This window comes from Megalobrama amblycephala, linkage group LG19 (assembly GCF_018812025.1).
Source record: "Megalobrama amblycephala isolate DHTTF-2021 linkage group LG19, ASM1881202v1, whole genome shotgun sequence".
Classification (NCBI taxonomy): Eukaryota; Metazoa; Chordata; class Actinopteri; order Cypriniformes; family Xenocyprididae; genus Megalobrama; species Megalobrama amblycephala.
In genome coordinates this window covers 14,571,004-14,587,007 of record NC_063062.1, presented here as the reverse complement: position 1 = coordinate 14,587,007, position 16,004 = coordinate 14,571,004, and the positions used below count along the sequence as shown (strand labels likewise).

Genomic DNA, 16,004 nt, shown 5'->3' with positions numbered 1-16,004 from the left:
CATTTACATCCAGGATGGAGCTTTTTACATGGACATCCTGCTATCAGTGTGCTACAGACAGTGGAAAGATGGAAAATATTCCAGGTGGCCTTGACAAATCACTGGAGTCATATATTACTAGACTAACGTCTTCACAAATTTAGGGGATTAGGGTAATTTAAAACTCCCTCACAGTTAGATATGACAGTGTGCCAAAAGTATATCGGCAGGGTTCACAGCCAGATCGGACATGTGTTTAGGGTTAGAGAGGAATCGCGGCGTACAAAAGACAGCGATTTAGAATTTTATATTCTGAACAGATCTGCCTGTCATTACAATGATGCAAATGCCTAATCACCAGCATTGGTTCCTCAATGTTTTTCTTGTGGTCAGAATATGTCAGTGCTAAAACTTAAAAAAAAAAAAAAGAGAGAGAGGGGGAAGTCAATAATTAAATGTCCACCAATAACAATTTACAGTATGGCCTTCTGGTTTCACGTATCATCTTTTACAACCTTTTGCAGCCACAAACTCCCCACATCTCTCCAACAACTAGGAAAAACACAAATGAGGGCCTCTTTTCTTCCTGTTTGTGAAGGACAGCTGCATTATTTCCTACTGTGCCACAGGTTCTGACTTGACTTGAACCGCAACAATGCGCATTCATGATTAACTGATACGGTGTGACAAATTAAAACAACATTCTTTTGGGATGATCTTTTTCATCAGTAATTAATCATAGTTTTATTTCCTTCACGAGTCAATGAATTACTCTATCTAGCATTTTCATTTTATCATTCTGTAAGGTTCAAGTGAGTTTAAAGAGAGAACTGTGCTTCTGGCAATAGGGAAAGTCTTGACTCTTGTTAAACAAAAAAGACACACCCAGGACAAGTAGATGGTTTTGCTATTATGATTTACATGCCAAACATGCTTTCAGTTGACTGGGACATAGGCCTAGGCAATTTATTGAATTTTCCACAATTTGTTCACACTTCGTTTCCTGGCACTATAAAATTAAGCAACATTGTGGTGATTTTAATGCACCTTTTATTTAGCTTCGGATGTCAAATGCATTTGAGTCAGTAATTTTTTTGAATTAAATACTCCATTTCTATTAACTGATTCAAAATTATGATTATGATTAATTTGCCAATCAAATTAATATTAATCAGTACTTATTTTTATAAGTATACTATAACAAGGGCACCTTAATAAAAAAAAAGTATGACCCAAATTATTAATCTGCCAAATATTTTTTTTTATTATTTTTAAAGTTTTAGCAAAAACCTAAATTATTGTTGTTTATGATTATGTATTGCTATATTGCTGAAAAAAAATCTTTATTTTTTTATTTTTATATTATTTCACAATTAGTGAACATTTCAGTAAAATGCCTCGTTTATTTTTATCTAAATTTAACTAAATGAATTGAATTTTACTTTACATTAAACATTTCAAATCTGATACAATGGTTGCTCAGTTCATCTAATTGAAAGATAGATTTATAAATAGATAAATAAATAAATAAATAAATAATATTGAGTTATTTATTGAATGTCATCAAGAGTCCCCCCACCGAGAGAAATTATTAAAAATTATTAAAAATGTGTGATCCAATGATCCAATGCGTGACTGCAATACAAACACATGCAGTACTATACACTATACCAGTGGTCGCCAACCTTTTTAAGCCCAAGATCACTGACCTCAACCTTTATGAAAGACAAGATCTACCTATTGAAGAATTGATAGAAAAAGACAGCCCAGATTGTATTTAGGATTTTTTTCATGTCCAATTCAGATTCTAATTCATTTATTTTTATGAGCAAATTGGGCGATTCCGATACTGGTCTGACTTTATCTTTGTGAAATTATATGCTATATACAAAAAATGCATGAAACAAAAACAGCAGACAGGCTGAATGAGACGCAGATTCACTCTCTGACAGCAGGTGGCGCTTATGGAAGAGCAGTGATACAGCGTTTCCTTGGTTACCGCTGTTAAATGTGCTAAAGAGGATCTTTTCGTCGACTGAGAAACCAAAGACTGTTACTGAGTTTTTGAAATGAGCGCATGCGTAAGAATAACCCCCCTCCTTCGAAGGAACGCCTCCCAAAACTCGTAAACACTCGTATTGGAACACGAGTGTTTACCACCGGCATTCGCTGTGTCGTGTTAGTGGATTCATTATGTCGGACTCACCGCAGGTAACTCATAATCTGCAGTTGTTACTCCTGTCTCCTGACAAAAACATTGCATGCGGCGCCTGTGGAGTGTGGAAAGTTACTGGAGCGCGCAGCCGCGCTCGTCTCTCACAAGGAACGTCACGGCAGTGATTGACAAGCCAGAGGGCCAATCGTTTACACGATGATCGCGTAAACGATTGGCTGATGTTTTTAAGGCCCTACCTCTGCACAGATGATGTATATTAATATTATTCCTTTCAGTGCACCTAATAAATAGTCTTTTATCAGTTAGTAAAGACAGTTTCAAGTAATATTGCAAAAATGTATAAAACAAAACATCCTCTATAGCACCTTTAACAAAGCAGCACTGCACTTATAAATTGCTACTTTATTCGGCGTGAGCTGCTCTGCCTGCTACAGAACTTTCTCCTCTTCGCGTCTGTCTTCAACGTCTCTGGCCTCTTGTTAACGGCCGTTTACAGACTCAGACATGATGTGGGCTATTTACCTTTATCTCAGACATGATGTGGGCTATTTACCTTTACCCGAAAATAACATAAAAATAGATACAAAAATTCAGTACAAAGACTGGAAAAATGTCATGTCTTTTTGTACTCATGTTTCTGTTATTTTCGAGAGCTACTGGGACAGTGATAAAGATCTACCAGTCGATCGCGATCGGCGGGTTGGTGACCACCGCACTATACTACACTATACTATAGTGATTTTGTGTTTGTTTTTTTGTTGTTTTTTTGCCATCACTGATTGTGAAAGAAGTATCAAAAATACTGGTATTTTTTCTTGCGCTTCAGAAGCGCTCGTCTTTGAGCTGAAAGCATTACAGACACTCATGTCATTCAACACTCATAAATGACAGATGATGTGTCATTATTCGATAACAGTTCCTTAAAACTACAAACACGATTATGACAGAAAGCAATAATGAGGCATGAAAACAACATCACATTCAAAAACCACCTACTATGATATAAAAGAAAAACAACACGCCAGAAGGGATGTCGACTCAAAACAATACAAGCGCGGCATTATGGTTCCACTGAGACATGTTTCTCTCTTAATGTGTGTCCACAATAACATCCAATGCTGATATCCTGAGCATGCAGTTTGAAGCACATATCAGTGCCCACAGAGCAGAGGTAATGAGAGACAGTGGGGGGGTCGGCGGAACACAGGTGCAGACTGCGTCACTCCTCCGAGCCATCAGCCGTGCCTGTCTCTACCACACGTTCACACGAGCCCACCTCAGAAGCCACACTTGCTTACATGTACCCTCTGTGACATCACGTGATGCATGGAGGCCTGACAGAGAGGACTTTCACAAGCTTTTAAAAGTTCTTCTTTCCCATATGCTCTGTCTCACTTTCAGAAAGTAATTCAAAGACTTTTACTATATTAATCATGCAAAAGTGTATAAAGTATTAAAATAATAATTAAAATTGTGCAATTGAAAATTATCTATTGAGAGACAACTGAAACAAGGGTGGAATTTAACTTTCTGGCCCATGCAGCAAAGAAGAAAAAAAAAGTTGTTGAAATTTGACAATTTGAACTTCCACTAAAAATGAAAAATGAAAAACAGGTAGTTTCTGATATATACGTATACACACAAACACACACATATTACATACTTTTGGGACAGCTTGTACTATTATATTGTAATCATAAAAGAGTATTAACAACGCATAAACAATTTATATTCACTATTCAACAGTTTGGGGTTGGTAAGTATTTTTTTGTTTGTTTGTTTTTTGTTTTTGTTTATATGTTTAAAAATGAATGTCTTTTATGCTCACCCAGGCTGCATTTATTTGATCAAAATACAGCAAAACAGTAATATTGTGAAATATTATTCAGAAATCATTGGAATATGCTGATTTGATGCTCAAGAAGCATTTCTTATTATCACAGCTGAGAAGAGAATAGAATAGAAAGTTAAAAAGTAGAAACAGGAATCTTTTGTAAACTTTAAAACATGTTTGTTGTTACTTTTGATCAATTTAATGCACCCTTGCTGAATAAAAATATCAATTTCTTAAAATTATATATATTACTGACCTTAAACTTTTTAAAAGCAGTGTACAAGAAATAAATAAAATACAACTGATATTAAATAAACAAATTATTATTATTATTATTATTATTATTATTATTATTATTATTATTATTATTATTATTATTATTATTATTATTATAACCTATTTTTCCTCTTTTTTTAAAAATATTTTAAATTGTTATGTTAAACCAGGGAAAAGTGTTTGTCATTGCCAAAACCTCAAACATTTGGTTTCTCTGAAAATCTCAGGATATCATCTTTATGACACACCACACATTTGGAATGTAGGTTCTCAGCGAATTTATAAAAACATAAACAAATGTCCCCAACAGAGGACAAAAATGATTTGCTGGCTCCCAGGAGGATAAAGAGGCACTCTGATGACAAGTGCAACAACAGATAAAAGACATAATCCTGATCACAGTGGCACTTCAAGATAAACCGGCACTCATAGGAGTTCATAATGACGCTTGTGTCAAGGCTAATCGCTGACCCACAAAATGAGATAATCTACGGTAAGTTACCCTCCATGGACTACACGGATTAGTGTTCAGCACTTGAAGGTTTTTGTTTTGTTTTGGTCTGGTGTTGAGTAACATGGGACTCCTGCCTATGCTGCCCTTTTAACCCTGAGAGGGCGGCATGGTGGCAGGGTGAGGAGGCAGAGAGGAAGCGGATCAGTAGGGAAAGAGGATTAGCAGCTTTGGGCTGCTGCTCTGGCTCCAGGCTCACACCCGTGATGCCGAGGACCCAGCCACGGCCTAGATCGAAGGGGACACCTGAAGCCAGGTCCTCACACATGACCGCATCTTCAGGAAGGGCGAAGGAGACAGGAAAGAGGTTGTCGATCCTTAAGCCGCTCTGCACTGTTCAGCAGCACATGTGCTGAGTGGAGCGTATGAGGTGGCTTAACACCAGAGGTCACAGCCAAGGGCAGGGCAGTCGAAAGGTCAACATTAGCCGTTTCTTTAGATAACGCAGACGTAGCTTTCCTGTCGTGAAGCACTAAAGAAGTAGATTATTCACAGCAGATGGTATTTGCTATTAAAAATGCTGATATATCAAACATGTGTGGTCAGAAACCATTGGGTTTCATGGGTAAAGTTGTGTCTTTATGCAGGGAAGGACCAAATTGTAAATTACAATTTCAACCTAACAATACAATGCTCCCAGGAAACTCTGACCACTCTTTTAAAGGATTAGTTCACTTCAGATTTCCTGATAATTTACTCACCCTCATGCCATCCAAGATGTTTATGTCTTTCTTTCTTCAGTCAAAAATAAATTAAGGTTTTTGAGGAAAACATTCCAGGATCTCCATATAGTGGACTTCACTGGGGTACAGCGGGTTTAAGGTTCAAATTGCAGTTTCAGTGCAGTTTCAAAGGGCTCTACATGATCCCAGCCGAGGAATAAGGGTTTTATGTAGCGAAACGATCAGTCATTTTCTTAAAAAAAATAAAATAAAAATAGCTCTGCGATGCACCACGCATTATGTAATCACATTGGAAAGGTCACGTGTGACATAGGAGCAATTGGGCAAAGACAAAGTCAAATGGCCTTTACAAAAAAAGATAAAACAATGATGTTGGACGATTTTATACTTGGAGGAGAAAATGAGATGGCGATTTTTACCCTACTGTGGTACTTCTGCCTACGTCATGCGTGACCTTTCCAACGTGATTATGTAATGCGTGGCGCTTTGCGGAGCAGTGCAAGACGAGCATTTGCAGTTTTTATTTTATTTTTTTTTAGAAAATGACCGATCGTTTCACTAGACAAGACCCTTATTCCTCGTCTGGGATTGTGTAGAGTCATTTGAAGCTGCATTAAAACTGCAATTTGGACCTTAAACCCATTGTACCCCAAAACAATGTTTTCCTCAAAAACCTTAATTTATTTTTGAGTTTTGACTGAAGAAAGAAAGACATAAACTTCTTGGATGGCATGAGGGTGAGTAAATTATCAAGAAATTTTAATTCTGAAGTGAACTAATCCTTTAAATGCTTATATTGTTTATTGTTATATTGTTTAAATAGAAATTTGATACAGTGTAGCTATGGCACTCTGAGACTACAGAGTCTCCATTAAACTTCAGATGGTCATTAATGTTTAATACCCTTTAATGAATGTCAGAAGTTAAATGGAGATTACTGACAACTGAATAAAGTTCTTGCACATTTATACAAAGATGGAAGTACAAAGTTTGTATTTACAAACATTTTGGTTGGGTAACACTGACTACCTTTCCCAGCATTCCTGCATAAATTCTGTTCTTGATGACCCAGACAGACCCGAAGGCTTTTCTAGGGAGTGACAAATAGAGAAACAGGAATACATTCAGCTGACGCGCGTCTAGCCAGATAATTCTCAGTTGTAAGTCCCTCTCACATGCTCTTATTTAATTATAATTTTGTGCATGCTTTTTTGCCCCAGCCATTCTGCAACACTGGCTATACGCTTTAAATACGATTTAACCAATACTAACTCTGAAATCTTATCCACATGTCAGAAAGTGAGCTGTATTTTCATGTGGTGAGGAGGCCTGTGCCAACTTGGATGCTAATCCCCAGGCCAATGGTTTGGAAATCATCATCACTACATATTAAGAAGCTGCCTAATAAAGCTAAAACTGAGGAGCCTAAGAACCTGATAGATGGTTTTATTTGGCAAGCGAAATGGAAACCTATTTACAGCTTGCAACAGACGCAGTTGTGTGTGCATGCGAGTTAAATGAGGAGCTAATATTTTGATACACGTCTTATATGATGGCTTTTCTGTTTGCCTAACATGTTCCCCATATCCTCTGGTAACTTATTTAGAATCAAAAGTGTGGCAATGTGGAGTGGTGGTGGGACAGGAGGCAGCCAGAGGTTTCTGGTTTTGGAGCTGCTACTTATGGGGTGACCCCGCTGGGACATCGTACATTCCACTGGGTTAGAGAGCCGATCCAAAAACCACAGATAATAGAGGAGGCAAGTCAGCGCAGACTAAAATCAACTGAATATATGCATGCGGATGCATATTCATAACTCTGCCCTTTATGGTGATAAAAGCAGCCCATTTATACGCCTTTTATTGAACAAAAAAATCCTCAGAGATGTTCCCAGAGGAGGGAAAAAGGTCTGCATTGCCCACACAAGCAAACTATGGCTCAAACATTATCTGCTGGGCTCAAGATTCTGCATCCTGCCTCCAGGTCTCACGGGAGAATGCTGGAATCTCCAGCTCAATGATAGGGTTCCAATAAACAATGAATCACGCTGCTCTGAGCAAGCGTGAAAGAGAGCCTTTGCACAAAAAGAAAACCGAGCGTGATTTAATGGACATGGTGCAGAAGTATGGCACATTCCATAGGGCTGATCTGAAAAATATTTAGAACAGAACTGCTAAAGAGTCTTCACACTCTGGGAAAAAGAATGGGCTTGCGACAGGAGCGTTCGAACAAGTAATGAGCATGACGCGTCAAATGCAATGACGTCCCCTGAAGACGGCCTGTTTCCAGTAAGTATTGCACAAATGTGTCATTAAATATGTCATTGAGTGGTTTTGTTGTTACTTGTTTTGGTTTATATTGAGAATGTATGACAGCAAACACTGAACATTTCGCTTAAGATCCTTAAGATAACAAAGCAGTATTTCTTATTTTACAAGGGATACAGATTTTACAGAATTCTCTAAATAATAGACTGCATTCCATTTTCAGCAGCAATTAATAAATAAATAAATCTCTTTTTAAAAACAAAAATGTACAGACTAACAAAATTACATACCAGTGCCCTTGTTTTGAAAATGTCCAGCCTCCACTTGTTAAATAACATTTGTGGCTAACTTTGAGACTGAACAATGCATCCTTTGCCAGCTGCAGCTGACTCAAATAAGACACTTAAGAACAGGGTGTTTCACTTTAAATTCAGCTAACGTGAAATTAACTGTCAAATTAAACACTACAGCTTCTGCAATGCCACTGTAACTCCTATTTGAAACAAGACCAACAACTTGTTTTCAACACAGTTTCACCATATAAATCCTATTGTGCATGTAGAGTATGGCAGGCACTCAACATTAGATGTCAACTGACCATATGGCACTGTATCATGTTTACTTCATTAGATTTAATACAAAAATAAAAAAGTGAGGCTCTGTTTAATTAAAACAGATGCAGCATTGTTTGACAGGAACAGAAGAAGAGCTGGGCTTACCCTAACAAACGAAGCAGCACAATCCTCAGTCCTGGACCCAAAATATCCAGCTCAAGTCTTATTTACGTTCTTTCTTCCTTTGCTTTCAGTGCTTCTCTCTACTTGGAGCTTCCTGGTGCTTTCTCCTCCTCGGGTAAAATGCCCTGTTCGAGGGGGAAGGGAAGAGAGGAAAAGTGTTTCGCTCAGTGATTCAGAAGCATGGTGTAAACGCCAGCCTTCTCTTTCTGACAACCAGCGTTAATTGCAGATCAGACTCGCCCACACACTCCAGACTCTCTCTATTCACTCTCTCCTGGAAGAAGCTGAGAGCAGGCTGTGAGATTGGAGTGCTATGAACAGCACAGTGGGAGATGCTCTAACCCCCACCCTGTGCAACACCAATCACCACCTCTGGAGCTCGACTTCACCACGGCTGACTTTATTTCACAAGAACGACATAGGCGCCCATGGGACAATGCATACTGACAGAAGGCACTGTATAGCATACGCTATAAGTCTGATGCGTTAAACCAGATGAAGAGTAAACTACAGTCTACAGCAAGCCTAAAGGAGAAATATTAAGAAGTGGCCCTGAGAAAACTTCTACAGCCCAAGTGTGCTCTGATCTCAAGCTGTAAGACACAAGAAGTCACATGTCAGAATGACGATTAAGTCATCTGTCTAAACTGAAAATCATATTAGATACTGATTGACTTTATTCAACTACATTAGCAGTGACTGGGGTCGAAAAGAGGAGTGATTTAAATGCAATTAATGTACAAAAGACAAACTCCATAAAATATCAGAAAAAGAAGCTTCATATACAAAAAAAAAATACTACTGGTGTAGTCAGTATCTAGTTATAAAGAAACATCATAAACAAAAGAGGCTTTATTAACAGAGCACAGCAGGACACCAATTTCAAGTGTGATGTTGTGCTTTATCGGATTTGTAGAGGGGCATGTCGGGTGAACTGCATTCAGAATATTAAAAGAATTCCTTCGCTGACTAATTCATTGTCAAGTGTGTAAACAGAAAGCTATTGAATTTCAGTGTGATGTTTTCAGTGCTGACTTTGCACCCATGTTTAGTTTGGACTTATTAAACTATAATGAAGTCGCACAGAAGGCCAGATGGAAAAAGTGTGATGGTATATTATACACTTGACTAGGATATTAAATCTTTACAATGTACCTCAGATAAAAACGAGGGCAGCAAAACACATTTATTTAATCTCTATTATGGTTTGCAACAAAACGTGTGTTATACCTACTGTTAACCGGCTAATCAAACAATAATACAGAACCAATTCTGACACCACGGCTGAATAAATCTCTGTCCTTCACAACTACATACTTCATATACACTTATATAAAGCTTCTGTACAACTTTGTATTAGGTGTTTTTATCTAATATACTTACATTATTTATAAAAAAATAAAATAAATAAATAAATAAATAAATAAATAAATAAATAAATAAATATATATATATATATATATATATATATATATATATATATATATATATATATATATATATATATATATATATATATATATATATATATATATATATATATATAACAAAAATTAATTACAGATGTGCATGCAGTATAATATGCGTGTACAATATAAACACACAATAAATATAATAAATATACACAAAAAATTACACAATACATACATATCATATGATTAATTTAAATGTTAGTACATAGTAGTTAAAGTGAGTCCAAAGCTTGATTTTTATTAAATAACACTACTTCTTATTTACTTATGTCATGCCTGGACACATCAAATAAATGTGCTCCAGGCCAAATCCAAAACATGCACAAGACCCATGTTTTTGTTTAGGTTTTTTTTTTTTTTTTTTTTTTCAGGGCAAATTAGGCTATACCATCTCTCTGAGCAGCTTGAAATATTGAACTAATCAATGAATCTATAGTGTAATGGGCCCTGACCACTGGCTGTAAGCCTCTTAAAAACCAAACAATCAGAGGAACAAGACAAACATTCTTCCTGAGGTCATTTTCATGATGATGTACCATAACCTGATTGCCTGCCTTGTGAGTCTCATAATTACAACGCTTGTCAGACACAAGCAATGAGCAACCCTAGGAACACAGCCTCATTTAGCCTATGACATTCAGACAAAAGGTCAAGACAATATGGTATACTTTTGTATTAGTTAGTTTTATCAATCTTTATCAATGTGAAATATTTATAATTGATACACCTAAAACATTTGTGAAGGTCAAAATGACATATCATGTTGTAATGTTGCATTTAAGGCAAGTCACTTTACTGATAACTAAATGGCGGGCTTCAGGGCCATTAACAGAGGCATGTGTAATCTTACAAGCACAAGTACTACACTCTCTGCCTGTGGATGATTAGGCTGTTCCCTCACTGTGCATGTCAAAGTCAGCAGCTCTTACAGAAAAGACATGCAGCACAATGAAAAAAAAAAGGGATTTACAATGAAATGCTTATTGCACATAAAGGTAATGCATTTAAAGCACTAGCTTTATCTGATCATGTTTTTCTGCTACCGTTTGTCTTATTCCATAAGTAAAGTAAATAGTAAAGCTACTATTTTTAAACAAGCATTTATGAAGGTGCTGAGACAAACACCAAATTAGCCTATTTCTTCAAACTGAACGGTTTTATTGTATTAGCTTAGATTTTTTCAATTTTTCTGAGAGGCCAAAACAGGCCATATTTTAGGGAATGACCCCATTGTCGATTAGTGACAGTACAAACTCAAAAGAAATTAAATTGAAATTATATGTAATTGAATAACTTTCCTGCAGTATGACCTTGCAGATGAGTCACAATCATGTACCACACAATAGCTAGACCTCTCACTAATTTGTAACAAGACCTTGTGACCTCATGAATCACATTAAATCACAAGTGAAATGAATATGCTATTATAAAATAATTGATAGCATCAATTTATTCACTAACATACATTATGAGAGACTCTAATAACCTGCGACGCTTCAGAAATGTGACACTTCGTGCTGTTCCTAGTTTCAACTATCCAAAGCTCTGCAGGAGACCAGCACCATCTAGATTTCAGACAGAATAGGAATTTGTTACGACTTCCAAATTTTCATTCTCAAAGTTGGGAATCTCTAACTTTCTCTAATGTTCATAAAGTGCTCGGACATGCTTTGGATGGCTATCCAGAGGTAATGTCCTACATTTTAACCCTGTTGATTGTGCGTGGTAGACTTTGTCTAAAAATATAAAACATTTGCTAAACACAAACGATATTGTCTAAAGTACGATGAATTAGTATATCTAGTTGTCTGTGCTTTTAACAACTGTTCCTTTCAAAAAGAATTGAATAAATTAGCTAGGCTATCTGACGAGCAACTTTAACCACAGTTGCAGACACGTTAGGAGACAAAACAAAGTCAAGAAACATTATATTGCACTGGTTCTGAAGTTGAACTTGCCCTGTTCTGAAGTTCTGAACCTCTGCAGGTGACCCTCTTCAACCAGTGATATTCAGAAGTGAAAGCTTAACGGTCTCAAAGTACAATATCCACGCAAACTGTACACTTACTGTACACATCTTACTATCTGCTGACTTTCATGACTAATATAATATGTTTCATCGCCCTGAAGAAATATTCAACACCGCCCGGAAAATGATGCGAGACTACAGCGCAACTATGCCAAGTGTCAAAGTGGACTGAACCCAAAACCACGCACGAGCTCTTCTTCACAGAGAATTACGAGCACGAAAAACATTGTTGTCTTTCAGTCAGGTGCTCGCGAGTTAACCCCAAACACTTCCAGACGTGTTGCCGACCACTAGACACACACATGACAAACATGTTTAGCTTCCCAAACGATTTGTAACGCATTTAATTTGCGCTCATCCATTCTCACTCCACGACTCCCTCCGCGCGCGCTCTCTCTCTCTCTCTCTCTCTCTCTCTCTCTGACTCCGCTGCTGTGTAACATTGTTGCTATTTTTGCGACTCACCTTTTTTTCTTCGCGGTCCCCCTCGCTGTATATAGATACTGTGTATCAGTGACTCCCGTGGATACACTGTGACATAAATGTATTTTCAGTCACATTGACACACGGCTTCTATTTTCGGGAGCTGGGCTGACAAACTCAGAAGAAGCAGCAGTCGCTCTTGTCACAACACAAGCTCCTCCCCCAATATGACGAACACTAGACGGAGTCAACCTCCTACGGCAAGCCGTTTAAACATTTAGCCTATTCCGTAAAGTCCCCCTGAAATCAAAATTTATGTTTTTTAGCTTTTAGTATGAATATGTTAGCTTTAATGTTATGGATAAACTGGTGTGCTCCAAAACAATGACAAAATTCGCATTTAGGAGATATAAGCATATTACAGTCTCTCACTTCGGCAGGTGGATGCTGCACATTGTTGGTGGTTGAGGAGATTCCCCCTTCAATATGTAAAAGCGCTTTATAAAGCGCTATATAAATGTAAGGAATTATTATTATTATTATTATTCAGCTGAAATGGATCCCGGATTTCCATGACATCAAATCGCGCTTCAGCGTCTCATAAAATCTTCTGTCCAATCAAATGCTCTCTAGAATCTGAAGTCCCGCCTCCTCCTACACTATCAAGAGACACTGAAGCTGGCTGAAATCGATCATTTATTAATTTATATAGAGAATAGGGAACGATTCAGACAGTGTAAATATGCTTTCCAATGACGCGAATGAAGTCCGTTTTCGCGTTAGCATAACGTGAACCGCCAGAGACACGAGAGCACGGAGCGGATCATATCCACGAGTTGGCTCAGACCACGAAAGGTATCGGACCCATTTGAATTCTGCACAGAATGCTATATTTTAAACTGATATAGAGGGGATTAGGAGGATAAACGGTTAGATATTAAAAGGAAACAGAAGTTTTACTGAGTTTAATGGCTCTGGCTGAGCTGTGATTTAAATGAAACACTATTGGCTATTTTAAAAAAAGGGGGCGGGGCTGTTCAATATATCGCCCAGTCTTCCTGTTTCAGTTTAAATTACGTCAACAGATTGAATAATGCTGCGCTTTCCAAGACGTTTCAGCGGGCCTTTAAAACTAACTAGGTTCAATCGCCATATTACTTTCTACTTTACAGCTTGATTAAAGTCTTAAAACTGTTTATTTCAAGTCATTATCAGAAATGCATAGGCTATTAGTGTCAAATAAATAGTAGGCAACTAATGTCTATTTAACTGCTACTGTAAAACATTTTCAGCTGGTTAAACTTAGAAATGAAAGTTCACCTGCTGCCTTAAAAATTTGAGTTAATTCAACTTGAAAATAACCTTTGTTTCAACTCACGAATAGTCAAGGCAATGCATTATTTTAAGTTAAAAATTAAACTTAAAATAATGCATTGTCTTGACTATTTGTGAGTTGAAACAAAGATTATCTTCAAGTGGAGTTAACTTATGTTTAGTTGAGTTAACTCACATTTTTAAGGCAGCAGGTGAACTTTAATTACTAAGTTTAACCAACTGAAAATGTTTTACAAGGCCTAACTATTGGAATAACTAAAATATAAGTAAAAAAACTGGAAAAAACTACCACCAATAACTTGAATACATTGGCAGTCAGAGTGAACAGTAATCAATCTTAATTAAATCAACATATATGTCTATATATAGATAAATGTGAAAAAATATTATAATTTGGATCAATTTAGGATAATTGCTAGTAGCAAAGAATAATTACTAGTGAAACTAGTCACCATTGGACTATTTCGTAGTAATTAAAAATTAAAATAAAATAGATTCTATTAAGTCTTAAGGAATAATTGTTTTAATGGCTTGCCATAAAACGCCGCCTCCTCATCCTCCACCTCCTACTCTACTCGTGTCTCATCTCTAGTTTAAAAACAAATATGAAAAACTCAAGAACTGCGATAAGCAAGATGAAAACAACACGAAAGAAGTCCTACAATGTGTTTCTGTCAAAAGTAAAAGAGACAAACAAGTGAGCGCGACAGTGTAGGAGAGAAGGAAAGGAAACGCCAGATCATGACATCACCGTGTTTAACAGTTTGAGAAAGCAAGGAAACAACCTGAATAGTAGGCTATATGTTCATGTCATCGAATCGAGGAAGTGATAGTTAAAGGACTGTCGCGCAAAAAGAAAAAAAGTTAATAGGCTACGTAAAAAAAGACGTCAGTATTGGGTAAAATTCTCCTCTGCAATGATTGCTGGATGCTTGCTAAAAGCCCGTTACGTGCAAAGCAATTTAATATTTATTATGGTCGTTAGACAGTCACTACCTTAGATACGATTGACGTAAGTTCTATAAAACAACAGTAACAATAGGGTCAGTGCCTTTGAAGTGACATGTTTCTCATCCAATCCGATCCCACAGCGGCTTGTCACTGACCAATCAGATAAAAGAGTCTGGCTGCGTTTTACGTTGCATGTGTCAGAGTCACGTGTAGTTGTAGGATCTGTGGAAGAGGTGTGGTACTGAACAGGAGTTGTTTTTGCTGGGACTTAAAGGGAATTTGTATTACCACCGTTTTACCACATGTAAAATGGGACACGCAGGATATCAAAGGAATTGCAACATGTTAAAACAAAGCAGTAAAAAGACCAGAGTTAGTTTGGGACCTTCATAAATGATACACATTTATAAAATTCAGATTGTTTTACATTGGAATCAGTGTTGTTATATTATTACTAAACTAAAGTGAGACTTCCTAATGCGCAGTACAGTTTGACTTTGAGCTTCAAATTGCACCTGGACACAAATCTTGGATATAATAATAAGCAATTATCATAGATTCAGATAGGCTAACAATCAAAATATAATAAATATGTATAAATATGTAAATATATAAAAAGTAAATATAAATATGTATTTACTCTTTTTTGCAGCTACTTTGAGTAAACAGACATATGCAGCATGCAAATAATTTGACATTTTAGCAGAATTTTTAAGGCAAAAATGTCTGTTCCTCGCTGATCCTTCTTTGGATTTTTATGCATGGATTTTTTTTAAACTGGTTATTATGTCACCATTACCACAAGTTAACCTAAAGTATGTAAATTATTAATTTTTAGCAAATTAATTAAACTATTTTTAAAAAATTGTGTAATTTGACTTTTGCTTTAATGTAGTCATCAATTACATGCACAGTGGCAAAAAAGCACAACCAGCATGACAAGTTCAACAGTCTCAAGCCAGACAAACTGTACAGATGTCCATGTAAAAGTACTTCATTATATCAATTTCCTAAGACAAGTACTTTTTCCTATGCCAGTGCCATCTGAGATAAGCTACATTACAAGATATAGCAACAAACTCGCACTGTAAGTAATCCCTTAAAAATGGCTATAGATATTGATGAAATCCCTGATTATGTGGCCTCTGTGACTTCACATTTTTTCACATTCTATTTGAAGCCTTGTAAAGCTGGAGCTGTGCATAAAAATAGTCCCATCAGGGCTAGGCGCATACTCCGGATCCCCTGTGCAAACACCCATTGGCACCAGAACCCTAACAAACCACAATGAACACCAGCCACCTGTGATCTAGAGATTAGCTAAGAAAGAA

At 36.9% G+C, this 16,004-nt stretch overlaps 1 protein-coding gene across 15 annotated transcripts in view; it reads right to left on the bottom strand.

Annotated features, from left to right (window-relative positions):
* Window positions 1-16,004, bottom strand: part of mef2aa (myocyte enhancer factor 2aa) — a 103,731-nt gene that overhangs the window by 86,805 nt on the left and 922 nt on the right. For 6 of the 15 annotated variants that reach the window (XM_048168326.1, XM_048168332.1, XM_048168335.1 and 3 more), the window contains exons 1-2: window positions 12,430-12,611; window positions 8,446-8,588 (exon numbers count right to left, since the gene is read on the bottom strand). The exons of 1 other annotated variant lie outside the window; for it this stretch is intronic. The gene's annotated coding sequence lies outside the window, so the exon portion shown is untranslated. Of the gene's footprint in view, window positions 1-8,445; window positions 8,589-12,429; window positions 12,616-16,004 lie in introns of those variants that run through there. 8 more of the 15 variants (XM_048168318.1, XM_048168324.1, XM_048168325.1 and 5 more) reach the window with 4 other exon arrangements.